At 42.7% G+C, this 15420-nt stretch overlaps 1 long non-coding RNA gene across 1 annotated transcript in view; it reads right to left on the reverse strand.

Moving 5' to 3' along the window:
- LOC137863000 (uncharacterized) overlaps positions 1-15420 on the reverse strand; it is an 89622-nt gene that overhangs the window by 41225 nt on the left and 32977 nt on the right. Inside the window, exons 7-10 of the long non-coding RNA XR_011100617.1 lie at positions 10134-14423; positions 7558-7818; positions 4959-5145; positions 438-4751 (exon numbers count right to left, since the gene is read on the reverse strand). This is a non-coding gene — a long non-coding RNA (uncharacterized lncRNA). The remainder of the gene's footprint in view (positions 1-437; positions 4752-4958; positions 5146-7557; positions 7819-10133; positions 14424-15420) is intronic.

Below are 15420 nucleotides of genomic sequence, written 5' to 3' on the forward strand. Positions count from 1 at the left end.
CAGCCTGAAAGATGTAAGTCATTAGATAAATGACTGCCAGTGGAATGCTATAGCTGTAACGTAAACTATGAAGACTAAATCCATACGAAAAAAAATAATACATCCCCCAGAGAAAAGTTCTGCTTTTCACATTTAAATGTACTAGTTATCAGCTATTCCTGTTCACAAGGCATTAAAATACATGCTGTTTCCTAAGTCCTGATGCAGCTCTAACTGGACTCAAGCTTGGAGCTAAAATAGCACATATTTTACAAAGTAGTGTAATGTAAAACAGTCGTCTAAACATCTCTCTCCTTACTAGGTCTCTCTAGGGCTTTCTCCACAGAATCCTGCTTCTTCTTTACAGCGTCATCATTTATGTCTTTGTTTATTAGTGGAATGAACTTGTCAGTAATTGTCTTCCCACCAGCCAGCCCCCGTCCCAGCTCCCTACATACTCATCTCGCCGGCTGGGGTCGGCAACAATGGGGAGTGCTCCTGCCAAAGCTGTTTCAACATCAGCCCTTCAGCGTGCTGTGGGGCGAGGAGGTTGCTCCCGGAGCCTCGCCAGGGGCCTCCCAAGCCCAGAGGTCCCTACCAGGGCAGGGCAGAGCCACGGCGGTCGTGTCCAGTTGCTCTGCTTCCCAGAAGTGGCACTGTCGAGGGTGAAGGGCACTTGGCAAGGAGGTCACTGTGCAGGCTGGGTGCCCTGCTCTCTCACACACACACAGACCTGACCCAGCTGGAGGGCTGCAGGAGGTGCCCGGTGGGACTCCCAGGACAGACAGATGCCACGTGGCTTTGCAGAACAAACTTCTGCAGGTTTTCTAGGCTGTGTGACTGCTGGAAGCAGCTTTAACACCCCAAACTGCGAGACATCAGGGTGGTTTTCAAGTGCCAGGACTCACCTTCTGATCTCACTGCTCTAACACACTGGTTTAACTCATACATGCCCTAGAAACACCCTGCAGTCAGTCCGTCCTTCAAAGCAAACAACACTTATTTCCTCCTGCTATTTTTACTTTTAACTCACAGCTTCAGATTTCAAGGCTGCAAGGATGCTTGGGTCTTACTTTGAGTTCTGCCAGAGATTTCCTTTGTGATTTTTAGGTAAACCCCCTTAGGATCTGGCCATCTGGGGAAATTAGCGACTAATAAACTCTTGCGTGAAGTTGCAGGGGATGAGCTGCTCAGCACAACGCCCCATGACTCTGTCCCTGTCCTCCGAGGGGATTCACCGTGTGAATGGCTCGCTGAGGGTTACGAAGTTGCTGCACGTCAGCTGACCCATGGTAGCTGTCTGTCCATGGCAAATGTGAGATAATTTAAAGGAATTTAATCTTTTTTCTTCACCAGTCCACATGATGAGTTCGTGCAGGGTGGGTAGTACACAGTAAATTCACACCGTAATTTACTGTGTACTAATTTCCCCAAGCTTTTAATTTCACAGTGTCTCAGTTTCCTCATCTGTAAAAGAGAGATAATAAATACTTTCCTTTCTGGCAGGAGTTCTTGAGATCCTTCAGCAGTAAACATAAAAGCAACCATTTTAAAATAGTTACTTACAGAAACTTAATTTTCAGTGTAAGCACTTATTTGTGCCTGATCTTCTACTACAGCAGCATGAGACTAGCGATGGGAAGCAAATAAAATCTGAGAAGTAAATAACCCTGATAATGTGAAAAATAACTAGAATGCTGACCATAATAATATTTATGTGCAACTGCAAACATTTTTAAAGCTTTCTGTTTTTAACCACCTGTGATTCCCTTTAAAATGAATGCACCTAAAATAATGTATTTTCAATAAGGACACATAGACTGTTTTCTTTTAAAAAGAACACCACATGTAAAGAAGACCTAAACCTTGTATTTCTTGGGAGGGTTTTTTTTTGTTTTTTTTGTTTTTTTTTTTTTTAAAGGAGTGATGCATGATCAGACCCAGAAAACAGTGTGGTTTTTATTTCAGATTTTTCTAGACTGCAATAGCCCAAGGGTCCATGCTATAAACTGGAGGAGTTTGAGGAGACCAGTTTTTAAGAGCAACATGGTAAGGTTTCTGTTTCTGATTGGAATGTTTGCTTTAAACTTTTCGTTTAGGGGAACATTTCAAAACTGGTCACAGTTTCAGCAATGGCTAAATTTACCTTGCAATCCCAGTTCCTGAGATTTATCTTATTCTTTCTGGTACAGCTGAAATATCAAGAAAGGATAATTTGCCTTTAAAAAATGTTCCTCGTGCTGAAATTACGAGTACAGAGTTAAAACTTAAAGACTGTTGAGGTCAGAAAGCAAAAGGAAAATCAGGAACTTTATTCATTAATATCCATATTCTGGAAATTCTGATTAACATATAAAATAGAAACCCTTGAAACTTCTGTATATGGATATGTCTTTTTTTCTTCAACTGCTGAAGAAAACTTTTAGATCTGCTCCTGCTCTACTAACAAAGTGGTTTAAAAAGCAGTTTAAATTGAAAAGCTTTCCATTTCCTCCTTTTTAATTCTTCAGGTATTCCTAAGTGATATTTCACGCAGGCAAAGAACAGTTAATTTCAATCATTGCTTGCTTCCTTGAGAGTTTTACACCGTGGTGCAATTTTGCTTCGTTCTTTACCGTGGAACTCAACTGCCCTCCACTGGATGAGAGAGGCAAAAGCAGGTTTCCTTTTCACTGAATAAATAAATAAATAAATTAAAAAAAAAAAAAAAAATTCACTGGGAAAAAAAAAAAAATGAAAGTACAAACTTGGGGTGTACTTTGTTCATTTCGTTTGTTCTCCTGCATCTCCCCAGCACAAAGAGTCCCCGGGGTTAGCACAACTGGAGTTAACAATTCTGAGAAAATACAGTTGCCAAGAAAATAATTTTCACTGTGTCCTGGCCAAGTGGCCGTAATGATGACTGTCGTTTAACCACAACATTTAAATCTAATATTTCTTCCTAGCACTATGGAGGGAAAGAGGGAGAGAGAACGAAACTATTTTGGGGGGAATGGGTAGTGGTCTCGGTTTAATCCACTTTATTGCAATTTGTGGTCCTGAGAGCATGGGCTCTTGCACTAAAAAGCACACAGGAGTCTCCTTTGACATGCTTATGTGAAGGCTAATGTTCTGAAAAACTCATTGAAGTTTAAATAAATAAAGTAAAATCTCTAAGTGTTGACTGCAATAGCCCTAGCAGCAGCAGCAAACAGGATGGCTCCAGCCAAAGATCTTGTCCATCTGCCCAACATTTCGATGCCTCAGCTGACTTGAATTAGGAGAAAATAACTTGGAAGGTTTTTCAGTCCATCCAGCCCCAAGTTAAGGGAGTCCTCTGAAGCAGCGGCTTACATCGCGTAAGCCCATGCAGGGAGCTCCTGGTTATGCTCTTGGTGGCTTTATTAGAAACACAGCGGTGGATCTGGGCTGTACGAAAACCATCCAGGGAGAGTTACAACACCTGACCTCTTTTTGCAAGGAGCAGAAATATTTGGGTGCAAGGGGGAAAATAAAAATAATAAAAAAAGCAGCTGAGAGTGCTTCACCATTCCTCGTACCTAACGTCACCATGCCCTCTACCCCCAAACACACACACCTCCCATGCACCACATGTTGGAGTGAACTTTTGCTCCTCAGAAAATGGGACAACACATTTTCCCATGCAGGCAGATGAAGTTTCCCTCCAATTCCTGCAGCTTGGAGCTGAAGACTGCCGTGTTCGATAAGGTTTAAGATCTCTGGTGCCTTGAGATTTAGCTTTTTGCTGCTGGTGGGGCCCTTGATGGCTGAGCTGCACAGCACTAGTCTGATTGCTGCTCCTCATCGCACTCAGGGAAAGCAGAGCTGGAAAGTTGAGTAGAAATCTCTTTTACAGCCTTCCCTGCTGACGGAGACTGATTTGTGCTTTCCTAGCTTTCTGCAAACGCCGCAGTCCTTGTGTAGACAAAATCCTACCAAGGTAGAGGTTTAGTTTTCCTGGTGAAGGACTGCAGGATTTGACCTTTGGAAGAGTGTGCTAAGTCCTTGCAGTTTTGATTTTGAGTTTAAGCTTTGGCCTGGAATAACAATGACTGTGAGGGAAGTAATAGGTTATGAGCTGGGTGAAATGATACCTGCTTCTTGCCAGAAAAGCTAACTGGATTCAAGCAACTTCTGTCTTCGTTTTCCTTTAAAGAAATAAATAAAGATATTCAAACTTCCCATATGAACTGCAATAATGAAAATAATGTGCGCATTAATTTGTACGGGGGTCAGTGAGTCTCCCCAGCTCAACGGTTTTCAAACAGAGTGCATAGTAAGCCCATAAAACATTTATTTTTCATAATTTATGAAGCATTACATATTGTGAGTCCACAATGCCAGCTGACGTAATATGCAATAAATTTGAAATAACAAAACATTTCTCATGTATTTTCCTCCTGATGTGACAATGTGGGACATAAATTTAAAAGAAAGTTGCCTTAGAAGACAAAGGCAATGCAAAAGAAAAGAATGCTCTTAAATCAATAAATATTCCTATTCCACCAATCACTTACTGAGCCGTTCCCCTGCTCGTGGCTGCGGCACTCATCTTTTTGAAGCCTCTTGCCACCGCTGCTTCAAAGCTGGAGCAAGAGGCTGCCAGGGCGAGTGGCAGCCCCACTCTGAGCTGAACACTGTGAGCTCAGGGCTGGCAACAGCATTGTAGCATGAGCATGTCCAGGTCCTCCTCTGCTGACCAGAAGCCATCACCCTGCATGGTCTGGGCACAGTTGGAGCAGTCCTGCACTGGGAAAATCTCCTACCGAGGGCTGGCAGGCGAGGGGGAGAAGGGGGGGGGGAGAAAACACTAGTGCGTAAAGGTAATTGTCCTCTGAAGCAATTATCATCCCCTTATTCCCAGGGAAAGGAGCAATGAGGGTCTTTGCACTTTTGAAGATAACTTTCTGGGGGTCCTTTGGTATGCATGTAAATATGTAATTGTAGGATTATAATACAGAGCACTGAGTAAAACTCACCTATGGGGCTATGAAAGCCAGCTGATAAATTCTCAGGTTACAGAAGATGTGTTGCAGGCTGAAGGCTGAGACACAGATGTCTGTAAAATTGTTAAACGATGCCCACCAAACAGTGAGGACCTGGTGCTCAGCACTGTTTGCTTTTGTTTGGTCTTGTTTTCTTCTTCACAGTACACCAAAACAAGGTCTGCTTGAACAAAAAGCAAGGAAGGGAAAAATTGTAGAAGTTACTTGACCGCAGAACAGGAGAGGAGGGCAGGGAGTAAAGAATTTCAGGATCTTTATCTAAGCTCACTACTCTGACTGTCCTTATAAATAAACACAAAAATATTTATAGGTAACAAAGTGTGTTTTGCAATGAAATAATGACCTTTTAAAAGTAAATAAATAAATAAAATTAGTGTTGTATTTAAAAGGTTTTATCAAACTTTACACAAGAAGACCAAATGGGAAGGAAAAAAAATAAATCTGTGTGAACAAATCTCATCAAAAGTGACATGAAGTTCAGCATCTCGGGGGCTCGTTCTCCTTGGGCAGACACAGCGTGTTCACTGCAGCCGTGCATGCAGAGACATCTACTGGCAGAACAGCCAGAGCTGGCCCTTTCCTTTTCTGAGTACAAAAACTCCAGCTTTGCATGAAAAATCATCAGTTTTAGGGGCAGCAGCAGGTTTTGCCTAATCTGGTAGGCAGAAGACATGCAGGAAAGGGAGCAAATGAGACTGGCTTGTCCCAAGGGTAAAATTAAACTTCAGATCCCAGGGTGAGGTGTCCTTAGCTGAGCAACCCTGGCTGAAGACTGTTCCAGGCACACAAGGACTATTAGGACTATTGCAACCCTGGCTGCAAAACTGTTCCAGAAGCACAAGAACTGTTATAACTATTGCCTGTGGAGGTAATAGAGAAGGATGCTGGGTACTTTCTGAATCTCCACTTTTTTAACACTTCCTCTACCCTCACTCCTGCTGATTTGGCCCTGTGCACAGAGGGAGCAAGAATAAGGTATGGACCCAGCCCACGACCAAGTTCTCCTGCAGTAGCATGGGGCACAGCAGTGAGATCTCTCTGTTCTTCCTTTCCTCTCCTCCAGCAGCAGATACCTCGGGCAAGCAGCCGAAACATTGTCAAAAGTAAAAGGCTCCTTGCCTCCTCTCTGCCCTTTAATAAAACCACAGGAGACAAGACATATTTAATCCCTACTGGAAAGATATGTACAGTGAACTGATTAGATAGAGCAGGAACCAGGCTGACCCTAACATCTGAAACACTGTCTACCCTTCTCAAGACAGGATGAGGATCACGAGCCAGGCAGGCAGAGAGCGAGAGGCTACTTGGAAGTGTTTATTTTTCTCATCTCCAAATCAAGATGAATTTCTCAACTCCTTGTGAGAGTCCTGGTTCTCTAACTCATAAATGGAAAGAAGTAAGCTTCTTCCCCCTCCTTGTCTTCTCTCTCTACATACTGTTTTCTGCCTTCAGGGTATCTGTTCTATACTTCCAAAAAATCCATCTGGTTATTTTACTGTAACACGCTTACCAGAACTGTAAAATCATAGGAAAAAAAAAAAAATTGAAAAGGACCTCCGGGGGTTTCTAGGCCAACCTCCGCTTGAAGCAGCATTAACATCAACACTAGATCAGGTCGGTGATGGTTTTGTGTAGATGATCCCTGAAAGTCACCAGGGAGAGAAATCCCACCACTTCCCTGAAAGACATGTCCTAGTTCTGTACTGCACTCTGGGTGAAGAAGTTTAGTTCTAGTTTTAAAAACAAACCAGTAATCTCTAGGAGAAACAAACAGTCATTAGGAGTTAAACACAGTACAGCACTAGACTTGGAGGAATAGTCTAACAGACCCTTTTTATCTTCCTATACTCCTGCCTAACACTACGTGTTGGACACTAAGGCTCAGCCAGGATGGGCATAGCTCCACAGATTAATCTTCAGTGCATTTTAATGAATAGATCCTCAAAAGCTCCCTCTGTGAGCAGATGCTTTGGTACTTGACTTTCTACTTGAAGCCATACAAAAAATAAATCAGTACCTTCTTAAAGTCAACTCTGATTTTATATGACATATATGAGATGAATCCCTTACTAACCTGTTTCATCAACTAGAGATGTTACTTAAGTTAAAAACAGCTGGTACAGCTGGGGTACAACAAGTTAGACCTGCTTCAGAAGAAGCCTTCTACCCTGTGACTAGGAGAACTTTCTGTTTGAATAATGTAGTTTTCCTTTCTGGGAAAATAGAAAAAGAACTAAGCAGCAATGCTCAAAGTCCAGTTTGTACTTAGATTTCAAAATTGCCCACTGCATTACTTATACTTGAGCTTCAGTTCAAAATGTGTTTTCCTCCAGAAAGGCCAGAACTGGATTTAATCTGGGCTTCTATTGCATTTCCATCACAGAGCATGGGAGTAAAAAGGCCGAGATGGCACGAGAGATTGGGCAGGAGAGCTGGGAAACAAAGAAACATGGAGAAGTTTTGATGGGTACACTGACAACAATATACAGTCCTAAGATTAGACTCACATAAATACCTTAGATGTGGTATCTCTAAGTCCCACCCCAGTGCCATCTACCCCAACCATACTCACCCTCCCTCTGATTACACAGGGGTTTCAGCAAATGCATTATTATAGGCTCTTCCCAGAGACCGCTGCTGAAATCCATGCAAGTGATTCTTCAGAAGTAAACCGCTCCACAGTCTTTCACCCAGCTGACGTTACGATGATCAGAAAATGATACATACGTGTATATTCCTTATGGTTCTACACTTCATTTAAAATGTTTCACCTGCTTTTCTTTTCTCCTTTTCTTTTTTTTTTTCTTTTTGTTTTCCAGTCATTACACAAAGTCTGAAAGATAAAAGAGGGAATTCATTTTGTTACTTTAAATACTTATCTCAAGCTCTCAGTTTGACTTTGTCAAATGCATGCAGTGTGCTAAAAAAATGCACAAGGGAAAAAATCCCAAGAATATAGCTAAAAGATTGTAAGGAAAAAAAAAAGGCAGAAAACAACAGCAGATCATAGAAGTAGTGGTGTCTGAAAAATGAGAAACAACAAAAAAAGCACAGAGCTATAGCATGGTAGAAGAAAAAATAAATATACCACATAATTTATTGCAGGGAGAGTTCTGAAGAAAATGTCTTGTGAAATAAATATAATGCTCATGAGGACAAGAGATCTCATTCATATCCAATCTGTCTTGTGTAAAGAACTAGGCAATAATGTTCAAGTAAGTGAGTCACTGCGAGATCTCCCAGTTCGGCTGAAGATTGCTCAATAGAAATAATAACAAGCCACAGAAAAAAGACAGTGTAAGTACAGGTGGGAAAGAGATACAAACTCAGAGCAATAAGTACATACAAAATATCGAGAGATTGCAGTACAACGTAAAGGCATGATACGTGTTTTACAGTAGTCTTACAGACTACTTTTCCTTCGATGCCTCTTTGTGACAGTGAAGATCTGCTGGAGAGCCCAGGCTCACAGCCTCCCTCTTTTTGTGCTCAGGATGGCACAGACATAGACAAAGCGGGCTAGAGGGTGACTTATTTATGGATCTGGGGTCAGGACTTTCTCTGTGAAAGTTCTTTGACTCTCTAATCCATTCCTCACAGTTAACCACCAAGGCTCAAGTCCCAACAAACACCAGGAGCCACCACCAACCTGTTGGAGGAGCAGGGGATCTGATGCTAATCTGTCTGCAAAGAATGGTGGCTCAGGGCCTAAGGGCTTAGATAAAAATGAATGATACAGATTTACTATGCAGTAGCTACACCTAATATTTAATGTGTGCCCACATAGTCTTCCAGAGGCAGGCTGTAGGGTTTGAAACAACATCCAAACAGGGCCAGCAGCACCCAGGAGCAAAGGGTTGCAGCCACATCAGCAGAAGTCTCCATCCAGACCAGCGCACCCTTGGGAGACACTCTCTTGGGGGTGCAGGAGCAGCATGGCAAAGCCCCCAAGTTGAGACAGCCCAAGCATGGCATGCTGGCAGATGGGCCTGGGGTCACTGGCCAGCAACAGTGCTGCCCTGCCCTGCAGGCACGGTAACGCCACCCACTTGCAAATCAGCACAAGCTGCCTGCCAGTGGGGCCGCATTCAGCCTGCCTACACACAGGGGCTCTTGAACAGTGCCTACAGAAGGTGTCTGGGCACCTTGTGCAGTCAGAGGAGAAAAACACATCTTCAGCGAGTGATTCATCGCTCTCTAAAATCTGAGCCTAGTGGGAGCATTTCGACATACCCAAGTTCATTTCCTCCCAAAATGCAACAAAACAAGCTTTTAGTTATTTTCTTCATTAACTACTTCTCACCAGTCCCTCAAAACTATTTGAAGGGAAGAAAGAAAAAAAGAGGAGGAACTGCATATCTTTGATGCAAAGCTGCCCTGGCTATGGGCTTTAAGCTTTGTCAGGGGTGAGGTGGGAAAGGAGAGAAAATTAACGGGATGGCAATAGGATCCGCTGATGATTGCATCTGAACAGAGCTTTTTCCAGCCCAGGATTACAGGTCTAGAGCAGGAATCTCCTTGCAACTGCTGTTTTTAGCTGCTGCAAATGTTTGCACAGCCAGGCTAGGATGTGGTAGGAAGACTGTTTTGTCTGTTCTTGCTTCCTCCTCTTCCTCTATTGCTGGAACTGAGGCAGCACGGAGACAGCAGCAGAAGTAATGCAAAAAACAGCTGCAGAGAGAGGGCAGGGAGTACGCAGAGGATGGGACTGGGTAGACAGGGACAGGGCAATTCTGCAGCTGTCTGACACCTGCAAAGGGTCCTCACCCTTGGCAAAGGGATGAAGAGTGTGTCCCAGCTCAGGCTGCTGGCTGGCCCAGCACACCCAGGAACTCCTGGTAGGAGGCTGAATTGTCAACTTAAAGATTAAGATTTTCTGATAACCAAGAGTGTTTCAAGGAAAAAAAAGTTATCAACTCAAATTTGAAAAACATCCTCTTGTCTGCACAGTTGTCCTTTTTCAATCTAAATTTGGAGTTTTGACTAATTTGATTTTTTTCGGGGTACGAGGGCGGGAGGGTATTTTTGTAGAAGGTAATGTATATCTGAAGTGATACAGATTGGTGCTAGAGCCAAGACGATGTTATGATGTCAGAACTGTGAGTGGAAAGACTGAGAAATAGAAAACAACAACAACACCTAGGTGACCTGAGCAAGGTTAGAGCATGAGTCAGCCACGGAGGCAGGCAGGGAACCCACTTCTGCTCTCCAAGTCACAACGCCTGTGCCTTGGATTTCACTAGCTGCAAAAATACACCACCAACAAGGATCCTGGAAAATAAATAAATAAATAAGAAGCATTCCCTTATCGTGAACAACATTTGTTGAAGCAGTTCAGGCTGCTACTATGGAAAATTTTGCCATGGACTGTATGTGCAAACAGCACAGTGGATGATAAATAACAGGCAATGGAAACATTGCCTGTAGGTGTGACCGTGTCTGTTTTAATTGAAGGGATGCTCTTCAGTGGGGTTCCCATGGCCAGCTGAAGGAGTCAGCTTGGGGCTGTGCCTGCTCAGTAGCACAGGCTGCTGTGGCCAGTGTGAGTACAGCAAGTAAATGTGGTGATGGCAATTAAACAGACACACCAATGGCCCTGAAGGACTTGCTAGCAAGGAAACGTGTTTGCAGCTCTGCATCAGCATGCACAAAACTACCGAAGCTTCAGACTTTTCAAATGCAATTAATGTGTCTTTCATTTCATAACTCTGTAAGATCTCCTAGCCTGTTCTTCAGCCATTGCAAATATTCCCCTGGCAGGGGATAAATTACTCTTCTTTGTACATGAATTTTGCCTGGTCTTATTCTTTTACACTTCCAATACTAGGGGACGTATCTTCAATTGGTGTGAATTGGAATATCTCAGCTGAAGTCAATAGAACTATGAAAGCCTACACAATATTCAAGAAATTATTTCAAGACATTAAACTTAACAGTTTGACTCTTGAAATCATGGACTTAAATGAGAGAGAATCAAACAAGACCTCACAAATGTTTAAAAGAGATGTTTCTGACTTCTATTTATAACAAAAATCCCAACACCACCTTGCACAAGTGATCTGAATGTGGACTGAAGATTTCAAAAGCATGGGGAGAGGGGGAGCAGCAATTTTTAGCATCTCGATTTTTTCAGACTGGCTTCCTGCTGTTTGAACGCTCTGTGATGACAATACAAACAGTAGCTCATTTCTCAATCAAATTCCACCCACATCAGCGTGTCACATTTGTGCATGATGAGCAGGAAAGGGGTGGTGATGGGGCGTTATATACCCAGGGGCATGCATACACACAAGACACAGGTACAGCAAGCCACATTTCAAGCCTTTTTGCCTTCATTCTTGTCCTGAGTACAGGGCTGGATCAGCAGGGAAGGAGGTCACCACATCCTCTGTGGCAAAACCGCACCTAAAAAACTTTCTCCACATCCTCCAATCTTTAAAAAAAAAAAAATCAGAGGCAAAGATTTATACACATACATATTTGATAATACTGGATGATAAGGATCTGAAATAAGTCCACTAATGATGACATTTTCATTCTCGGCAGAAGGTGAAGTGAACCAGAGTGCCCTGATGTCCCCCCAGCCACACAGGGCAACCACTGGAGCTGAGCTTTGAGACCCAGCTCCCCTCGTTCAGCCACTGTACTGCAATTTTTCAGGGCATAATTGCCACATCACTAACGATGAGATGATTTTACATGACTGAGAGACTGCTCTAAGTGCCCAGCTTGCAGGTTACATCTCACCTGCAGGAACTTAAAGACTATATGGACATTTGATTTCACGATTCATTTAAAGTGATCCAAAATGCTGCTTTGAAGCTCCCCTTCCCCCTTTGCACCTGATGGCTGCACAGTGAGCAGAATTATCCTCAGCACGTCACAATCCAATGGACAGAGATGGTTTGTAAAAGCTGATAAGCCTTGTTAGGGTTGGCAACTTTGCATGAACTTCAGTGATAAATACTGCATTTGTGAAATGCCAAATACTGCTGGAATGTTGGCGTGAGCACGACAGAGATTACTGCTAATGTGGGAGCACGTAGGTACACTGTGCAGTAAATTACAGCCGATATGCATCCCCTTGCTGTGAAAAATGTTGGGTTTTTGAGCCAGTGGTATTTCCTATGGCACAGTAAACAGGGATCTAATAGAGCTAACAACTTGGATTTAAATTAACGAAGCAAGAATGATGTGATGAGACTCCTGCGTGACTACTGAAGGAAGCGATTGTCAATATTTGTTCATGGCTCTCACTCATGCTTTACCTGCTCTGGTGAGGCTGTGTGTTTATGGACACATCCAGCCAACAGCTAATGACTAGAGAGACTCCTTTTCCCTCAGTTTTAACAAAGAGATGACAACTCCAGTTACTAGCAAACTTTTGAATTCTTTTTCTTTTTCTTTTTTTTTTTTCCTTAATTGATTAAAAGCAATTTCAGAATGATGTCCTGCATGCAGATGAAAGCAAAAGATGTTCTGAAGTGATAAACTTCTCTGTTGTGACCTGTGCGATTGAGATCAAGGAGAATTTTGTCTGTAGTAATTAACATGAGACATAACTGTGAATGGGAACTTGCTGTTTTCAGTGACAATGTTGTCTTCTGCTTCAGGGCGAGACGCCCAGGGCCAGGATCCTGGGGAGCCCCCCCTTTGCTTCAGTCTGGCTTTTAACAGGTTGGGAGCTCTCTGTCTCTCACCTGGTAGAGAAGAGAACAGAGGTCAGTCTCACGCAGGAGCACAGCACCTCTGAACACAACTTCCACCATCTTGTGAGATATTGGGCTAAGGGAAAACACTGATTGCCTAGAAAAAAGAATAATACTGGTGGCTAGATTAAAGGTATTTCATGAGCACTGCCTTTCATGCTGACAGCTCTGCTATAATCATTCCCTGCGTACCACTCTGCCTCTGTCAGTATTCATCTGTTGCCAATTGCCTTGTAGTTACTTGGTGAGAGTGTTAGTTGGGGACTCTTCTTTTGTTCCTTGGTTTTACAGCCCTCAAACACAAGGGATCCTGTGACTGGGATCTTGAATGCTTTGAGACACGTAATAAATAATTGTTAGCTTTCCAATACCTGAAGTATGCTTTGCAGTATCCTGAAGCTTGCATAGCAAGAAGATTACTGAGATTAGTTAATTTGCTATCGAGTGGCTTTCATGCAACAGACCCTGGAGATTTTACTTCCTTTGCCTTTTTTTTTTTTTTTGGTTTGTTTGATTTTATGGTTTCTGTTTCATTTTTTTTTATTATTTTTATGTTGTTGTTGTTGTTTAATTACAGAATAGAAACATACTGGATTTAATCACCAAACTGACCAAACTATAAAAATGGACTGAACTGGGTTAAAGCCCCTTTACCAGTGTGTAGGAGGGCATGCACTGTGGTCTATACTACATCCATTCTGTGCAAAGCATTTGCATCTTCATTTTGTCTTTGTTCACCAGATTAACATTTTCTACACAAACTACTCTGCATGAATGCAGCAATCCCCACCTTGTTCATATTCCCTTTCTTCTGGCTCATGCCTGATGCAAAGTGAGCAGCTCCTGAGATCCTGCCCCTAGCTAACATTAACACAGGCATTGCAGAGCTGTGTAGGGTAAGAGAAGTATCCTCCTTGCCCTTCCCCATTTAAAACTTCATCATCACCAGTACCAAAATAACAATGCAATCAAAAAACACTGAAAGATGCTCTCACTGGTAGCTGACGTGACCTCCAAGCTCAAAAACAAACCACAGCATCCCTTTCTCCTGATACTTCCCTACATCCTCACCCACGGTGCCCATCAAACAATTACTCACAAACCCCATCTGTCAACAGTAGGGTCTGCAGTTCATGGAATCTGCCTGGCCACGGTGTTGGATTACAGAGGCTCTCTGTAAACAGAGGTACTTTGAATGACTGATCTCTTACAAATTGCACAGGGAAAATGAAGGCTACAGGAGTGAGTGACATAATTGTAAGACAACAATTACAAAGGCCCTTCTTTCACTTACCCTGACACTTTCCAATGAAGCTAGAGTTTCACATGCAGTGCCAGGGCTGATCAAAGCTTCTTGTACATTTTTTTTCTTACTTATTTGCTAGGTATCCTTGATGATAAGCAAATTTGCATCAGGGTGGCTTAATGCCTCACAGTCCTGTATGCTGTGAAGTCCAAACATTCTTCATCCAGCAGAAGTTGCTGATATTGATAATTAACGTGAAGCGTGAATAAATACAAACTCTGTTTTGCTGTTGTTGTTTTAACATATTCTCAGTTTAATGCCCTCCATCCATTTCCTTATCCCACCCTCACCCCTCAAAAAAACAAAATGAATAATACCTCAAGGCTCACCAGTATGAAGTTGTTGGGGAAAATCTTGCCTCTGTCTTGCAGTCTGTCTGGTTATGTCCTCTCAAGGCAGCACTTCTGTATTTCAGTCCTATCCCTGGGAAGCAAAGGTCACAGTTAGACTAAGTGTCCAGATGTCAAAATAAAGGTACCTAAAGGTACCACATTTGTTTAATGGCAGTTGGAGTCCAGAGACGCGTTTGGGATCCAATGATGGTTTTGGTTGGTCATACATTCCATCTACTTGTTGTGTTTCCTATCTAAACACTTCAGAGTCTGCCACCATGCTGGGGGCTGATAACTGTGTGTAACAAATAAGGAAAGAATAGAGAACATAGTAACAAGAAATTGTGTTGGCTTCGTGCATGATGCCCTAACAACTTCTTTTGCTCACATGGAAAAGATATGAGACTTTTGTAAAGTAGAAGTCAGCACCACCAAGGGCTTAATTATATAATGAAACATTCTCAAAGCCCTCACATTAGCTCACTGATGCTTAGTGGAAAAGGCATTACCTAGCAACAGTCAGTAACAAATCACAAGAAAAATAATAGAGATTATATGCTACATCATTCTACAGAGTCAAAACTGGTAGCAAGATGTGCTTGCCCTTTCACTTCATGTGCAAAAAATCTATTGTTTACACTTGTGAGGGGGAACGGATGCACTTCAGAGAAAGACAGACCAGCTAATCTTTTATTAAAAAGTGATCTTTAAAAGATGCCCAAAGATAGTGAGGCTTGTTAATCTGGCCAGAGACAGCAGACTGCAGTCCAGGTATAACAGGAGAAAAATGACCTCTTTTCTTTTTTCCTCAGAGAAATTGTTCCTCATGTGTCATCCATTCTCAGGTGCTAATTAGAAGGATGAGCTGCTGGTCTAAGAGCTGGCCAGGAGTTCTGCTTTGAGCTGCCCAACACCCATGTCCTGTGTGTGGATTGGACAAGTTCCATCAGAGAAGTCTGGCAATACCTTGAGCACCAGGGTTTGCTGCATGGTGCCTCTGCATTCGTTTCCCCCTTACTTCTGTACACTACAGTGGCAGAAACTCTTAGAAACTGCAGTGCAAAGGACCACACCAGCACTTAAGACAG

This window comes from Anas acuta, chromosome 12 (genome assembly GCF_963932015.1).
Source record: "Anas acuta chromosome 12, bAnaAcu1.1, whole genome shotgun sequence".
In the NCBI taxonomy this organism is placed as follows: domain Eukaryota; kingdom Metazoa; phylum Chordata; class Aves; order Anseriformes; family Anatidae; genus Anas; species Anas acuta.